This window comes from Trematomus bernacchii, unplaced genomic scaffold, assembly GCF_902827165.1.
Source record: "Trematomus bernacchii unplaced genomic scaffold, fTreBer1.1, whole genome shotgun sequence".
In the NCBI taxonomy this organism is placed as follows: domain Eukaryota; kingdom Metazoa; phylum Chordata; class Actinopteri; order Perciformes; family Nototheniidae; genus Trematomus; species Trematomus bernacchii.
This window is the reverse complement of record NW_022987623.1, coordinates 203481-209480: the sequence shown is the minus strand read 5'-3', so window position 1 is coordinate 209480 and position 6000 is coordinate 203481. Positions and strand designations below refer to the sequence as shown.

At 38.2% G+C, this 6000-nt stretch overlaps 1 long non-coding RNA gene across 2 annotated transcripts in view; it reads right to left on the bottom strand.

Moving 5' to 3' along the window:
* Positions 1–3171: 3171 nt before the first annotated feature.
* LOC117484372 overlaps positions 3172–6000 on the bottom strand; it is a 16928-nt gene continuing 14099 nt past the window's right edge. For both annotated transcript variants that reach the window (XR_004556133.1, XR_004556134.1), the window contains exon 3: positions 3172–3399. This is a non-coding gene — a long non-coding RNA (uncharacterized LOC117484372). The remainder of the gene's footprint in view (positions 3400–6000) is intronic.

Here is a 6000-nt window from a genome sequence, read left to right as displayed (position 1 = left end):
TTCTGGTTCACTCTTCTTCTTCTTCGTGGTGTTATATTACAGTCGGGGGTCACTACCGCCACTCTGCGGTTATGGTGAGTAGTACAACACAAAGCTGAGTATTCATTCATTTTCTACTATCAGAGGTGGAAGAAGTACTCAGATCTTGAAGTAAAAGTAGATGTACTCAGAACTTGTACTTGAGTAAAAGTAGAAGTACTCAGATCTTGAAGTAAAAGTAGATGTACTCAGAACTTGTACTGGAGTAAAAGTAGAAGTACACAGATATTGTAATTGAGTAAAAGTAGAAGTACACAGATATTGTACTTGAGTAAAAGTAGAAGTACTCAGATCTTGTACTTGAGTAAAAGTAGAAGTACTCAGATCTTGAACTTGAGTAAAAGTAGAAGTACTCAGATCTTGTACTTGAGTAAAAGTACAAGTACACAGATCTCTTGAGTAAAAGTAGAAGTACACAGATATTGTACTTGAGTAAAAGTAGAAGTACTCAGATCTTGTACTTGAGTAAAAGTAGAAGTACACAGATATTGTACTTGAGTAAAAGTAGAAGTACTCAGATCTTGTACTTGAGTAAAAGTACAAGTACACAGATCTCTTGAGTAAAAGTAGAAGTACACAGATATTGTACTTGAGTAAAAGTATAAGTACACAGATCTCGTACTTGAGTAAAAATATGAGTACACAGATATTGTACTTGAGTAAAAGTATAAGTACACAGATCTTGTACTTGTAAAAGTAGAAGTACCAGAGTGTAGGAATACTCGGTTACAAGTCAAAGTAAAAGTATTAGCATCAAAATATAGTTAAAGTACCACAAGTAAAAGTATTCATTGTGCAGATTGGTCCATTTCAGAATAATATATATGATATGTTTTATAATGATTGATCATTAAAGTGTTATCAAAGCTGGTAAAGGTGCAGCTAGTTTTAATGACTTTGTATACTGCATATACTATGTTTAAAATATTTTTAAAAGATCAGAGAGCCAGCCTCTCGTCCAACATCAGTGTCTGACCTCACTAATGCTCTTCTGGATGAAAGGGCTTCCCACAGACACACTCCAAGATCTGTAGAAAGCCTTCCCAGAAGAGTGGAAGCTGTTATAGCTGCAAAGGGGGACCAACTTCAAATGAATGCCTAAGAGTTTGGAATGGGATGTCCTGAAAGCTCCTGTAGGTGTAATCAGAATCAGAATCAGAATCAGAATCAGAATCAGAATCCCTTTATTAGTCCCACAGAGGATACATGTACATTGTTACAGCAGAAAGAGCCAGAGACAGCTTCATGTTACCTAAAGCATGCATACAACAAAGTATTAAAGATTTTAAAAAGAAATGATAATAGGTGTTATAGTCTGTGTTGTTGTGTGGGGGGTCTACTAGGGGTCGTGGTGGTTATATGGTCTGACCGCTGCAGGAAGGAAGGACCTGCGGTATCTCTCTAATGTGTAGGTGGTCCAATACTTTTGTCTACATTGTGTATAATTGAGTATCATCCACATAACAATGAAAATGTCCCGAGTGATTCCTTATTGCCTAAAGGAAGCGTATATAATGTGAACACAATAGGTCCAAGCTCTGAGCCCTTATGCTTTGCTGTGGCAGAACTGGCTGGATCAAATCAAACAGAACTCTAAACACATTTTCAGCTCTGCACACAATCTGCAATTCAACTCTGCACTTTCTAAAACACTGCACACGGTTCTCTGAGTAACACACAGAGATCTGACATATTCACCTGTCAGCCATTTTCAACACACTGCCATTAAACATGCTACACATATGAGCCAATGAACAGATACACATGCCAGCTGACCGTTAACGCCTGGCTGCTTTACTGCTGACTCATCAATCAGGATATAAGTACAAGAAGTGGGATATTTATTTTAAAAATGTGTTTTTTTATCACAGAGCTGAGAAAATAATATTTATTATAAAAAAATCAAATATCCTGTTTATGAAATACACAAGAAAAGAAAAAAAAGATTTAAGAACAAATTAACATTAAATTTAAGCAAAACAAATATTATGCTATTTGGAAAACATAAAACAAATCCTCAGGTGCAATTAATACTAGATAACATAAACATAGAAAGAGTATATGAAATGAAGTTCCTTGGTGTGGTTTGAGAGCACAAGATCAGCTGGAAACCTCATATCAATCATGTAAAAGCTAAACTGGCTAAGACTATCTCAATATTGGGGAAAGCAAGACACATTCTGGACTACAACTCATTATGCTCTGTATAATACACTCATATTGCCATGTCTGAGTTACTGTGTGGAGATTTGGGGAAACACTTACAAAACCAACCTACAGCCGTTATGCACATTACAAAAAAGGGCTATAAGAATAATCAATAATGTTGGATATCTTGAACACACTCATTCATTATTCTTGAAGTCACACACACTGAAGTTTACTGATCTGGTTACATTTAAAACGGCACAAATCATGTACAGAGCAAGACATCATCTACTTCCTAGGAAATTACAAACATTGTTCATAGACAGAGAGGGCGGGTATAATTTGAGAGGAAATCTACATTTGCAACAACTCAAGGTCAGAACAACTGTGAGAAGTATGAGTAGAACAATCTGTGGGGTGATTTGATGGAACGGTTTGGAGCAGGAGTTCAAACAAAGCACAAATATAATTCACTTTAAAAGGATGTACAGAAACACTTTCTTGGAAAACTATGAGAATGATTTAAGGTGATTGAAGATGAGAAATGATTGTAAATGTATGTATAAATGTAAATATGTAAGTAGGAATAACTTGCAGAAATGATTTAAAGGATAATCATTGATCAGCGGTAAGTAAGGGGTGGGAATTAATAAGCATTTGCTTCCTCCCGCTCCCTTTCGGACACATATGATTTATTATTATTATTAATATGAATATTGATAAATACTGTATTCTAACAATACGGTATTCTGCTTTTCACATTTGTTATTTTTTATTAGTTTTTTTAATCTGTTCGAAATAAAGATGGAAATGAAAAAGAAATTAAATGAAGTCGTTAATTCATGAGAAAAGCACTCGGATAGAAAGTCAGAAAGATTTGAAATATTTGTTTAAAATAAATGTAAATAAAATGTAAATAAAATGTCCAAAGAAAGTATTCAGAGTCATTCTTATTACAGTTTTATAATTGTTTTATATATTTCTCAAATGACCTGCTTTGACTGCAGCTTGAGAAACTTCTGGATTCAGTCTGAAAGCATCCTTTTTTAACTTTAAACATGATCTTTAATAATGTTGTAGTTTAGTTTAACTCTGAGAGGTGGACTGGCTGGACTCCTCACTGGGACTCTGGTTCTGGACCAGCTTGCAGGGTCCAGGAGTTCTTGGAGAGAAGGAGCGCTTCCTGCCGCAGGACTCGGGGGATGGGAGTTCCTGAACATGGAGAAACAGCTTCAGTTATTATGCTCCAAATATCTGGAACAAAGTCACAGAAAGAATGTGTCTGCAGCTCAGAGAGTCCTGCTGGGAACCCACACATGTTGAGGAGCCCAAAGTGTGATGAGAGAAATGTACAGTACGGGTCCCCAGCACATAGAAGCTGCCGGATGCTAACCTGCATATGTTGGGAGAGCTTTACAGATCAGGAGAGGAACTAAGTACATTTACTCAAGGACTGTACTTAAGTACAACTTTGAGATACTTTACCTGAGTATTTCCATTTTATGCTACTTTGCACTTCTATTCCACTACAGTTCAGAGGTACATGGTGTACTTTTACTCCACTACATGTATTTAATACCTTTAGTTACTTTCCATGATGAATGATGTGAAATATAATCAAGTGTTGAATCAGACTTTAGTTCCACCTGGAGTAAATCCACAAGCTACTCTGCAGTATACAAAGTCGCTATTATGAGCCAAGACGGCCTGCTAGTGGGTTGCTTGCGGGTGATAGCACTGCTACAAACAATGTGGTCGCACCTGTACAACACGGGAATCATGCATCTGCTGATGTAAATGACTGTCGTACATAAACAATAGGATGCGGGTGGTGTCATATAACTCTCGTGGCCTACGAGTGGGGCACAGTGCTGGGGATAAAGCGAGGAGGCTGGTTGTTGATAAACTGTTGGAGGAATGTGATATTCTGTGCTTACAAGAGACATGGTTACCTAAGCAAGATCTGGAAAGGCTGAATACACTACATGCACATTTTCATGGAGTTGGAGAGTCAACTACTGATCTCTGTGATAAAATAGCCCATGGCAGGACACCTGGTGGTGTGGCGATTCTCTGGAACAGTAAATATGATCCTTTGGTTACAGTGGTAAGATTGGACGTCGACTGGGCCATTGGTATAGAGATCAAGTATGAAAATAGGTCATTTATTATCTTAAATATTTACACACCTTATGAATCGTATGAAAATGAAGATGAATATCTCAATAGAATGGCATTTGTTAACGCATTCATTAAGGATAATGCCACAACTTGTGTGTATGTAGTGGGGGACTTGAATGCTGACATTTCGGATGATAAATCTCTGTTTGGCAAACGATAATAATCTCATACTGTCAAGTAAATCTCTACTACCTGAGAAAAGCTTTCCATATATTAGTGAAGCATGGCATACTGTATCATGGCTTGATCACTGTATATGCACAGCTGATGCACACGCTTCTCTGGACAACATTGACATTTGTTATGAGTTGGCCACTACAGATCATATTCCTTTTGTATTGACCCTAAATGTTGAAAATATTCCGGTGCTATCTGTTGAGGACAATAAAACGTACACAGGGAGGCTGGATTGGTCAAAGTTAAGTGAGAAGGATATTAAACACTATACCTCACTCACTGACTAATCATTAGACTTGGTTGTAATTCCAAGAGAAGCAATGCTGTGTAGTGACACCAACTGTAAAAATGCACAGCATGGTAGTGATCTATGTTTTACATATGATCTTATTATTGATGTGTTAAATGCCTCAAGTAAGGGTTTTTACAACAATAAGAAAAAGGAGCATAGTATAAAACCTGGATGGAATGAACATGTGACTGAGCTACACACTGCTGCTAGAGATGCTTTTAAATTGTGGGCAGAATCTGGTAGGGCCGAGACAGGGGTCTTTGTTTGAACATAAACAGGCCACTAATGCCAAATATAAGTATGCTGTCCGCTTCATTAAAAGAAATGAGGACACATTGAGGGCTGACTCACTTGCCAGAAAGCTGCACAACCAGGGTTCGAGTTATAAACTGAGCTCTATGGGGGTCTTTGAAACTAACACACACTCAAACTCAATCACACACACACTCAAACTCAATCACACACACACACACACACACACACACACACACACACACACACACACACACACACACACACACACACACACACACACACACACACACACACACACACACACACACACACACACACCAATAATAAACATATGAACAGGGGTTACTATTTAAAAAAAAATTGCAAATGTATTTGGGAACCTATCCATGTGAACATATTTTGGGGGTGGACCTCAAATCCTCTAGGGGGGTCCGGGGGCATGCCCCCCCTGGTAAGATATTTTTTTAATTTTGGAGTTAAATGCATCAATCTGGTGCACACCCATCTGAAACAGATGCCACATCATGTAGACAGACAGTCACCCTGTGTGAGGCAAACCCACATTTGCGCAGCGTTGCGTTCACAATAGCCTACATTAAAAAAATGATAATCGCTAGGCCATCGGGAAACCTCCCGGCCCTCCCGATGGCCAGTCCGGGCCTGCCAGCAGCCCTCTACTTGCTACAAACTTAAATATGAAAACATAGCCGTGGGAACATGTTTCAAATGGGGGGTGCTGTGGGGATGACACCAGGGCCGGTTCTGACCCGTTTGCTGCCCTAGGCAAGATTTTTGCTGGTTCAATTATATCTTATTTTACCAGTTAACATTTATTTATTCATCCATATTTTTTAATCTCTCCAGTTTTAAAGGATATTGTTGGTTTACTGTCCTATAGTATACATGTG